This window comes from Buceros rhinoceros, unplaced genomic scaffold (genome assembly GCF_000710305.1).
Source record: "Buceros rhinoceros silvestris isolate BGI_N320 unplaced genomic scaffold, ASM71030v1 scaffold13210, whole genome shotgun sequence".
NCBI lineage: Eukaryota > Metazoa > Chordata > Aves > Bucerotiformes > Bucerotidae > Buceros > Buceros rhinoceros.
In genome coordinates this window covers 12,497-12,833 of record NW_010389112.1, presented here as the reverse complement: position 1 = coordinate 12,833, position 337 = coordinate 12,497, and the positions used below count along the sequence as shown (strand labels likewise).

General features: G+C 58.8%; 1 protein-coding gene across 1 annotated transcript in view; it reads left to right on the top strand.

Annotated features, from left to right (window-relative positions):
• Positions 1 to 337, top strand: part of SLC4A4 (solute carrier family 4 (sodium bicarbonate cotransporter), member 4) — a gene marked incomplete at its 5' end in the record, with an annotated part of 65,928 nt that overhangs the window by 56,884 nt on the left and 8,707 nt on the right. The window lies entirely within an intron of this gene.

Below are 337 nucleotides of genomic sequence, written 5' to 3'. Positions count from 1 at the left end.
TGGGTGGTTTGTGGTGGTCCCTCAAAGGGCAGCCAGTAAAGCCGGTAGAAGGATGAATTAGCAGCCGAGCAGCTCGCAGGAGGCGAGGGGGAGCGAGACCGAGAGGAGGGAAGGGGAAAACGTGGGCAGGGAAGCTTTGGTCTCCGACGGCACGTGGCCCGGTGACTTGGGTGCTCGTGTGCCCCAAGTGAAACCCATTTGGGATCCAGGCCTCCAGGGACATAAATGACGAATAACGTGGCGGGGAATACGATAAAGCGCTGAGTAACTGCCGCATTAATTGCCTCTTTAATGAGTGCCGTGCCCAGGGTGGCAGAGCAAGGTTCCTCCGGGAGCC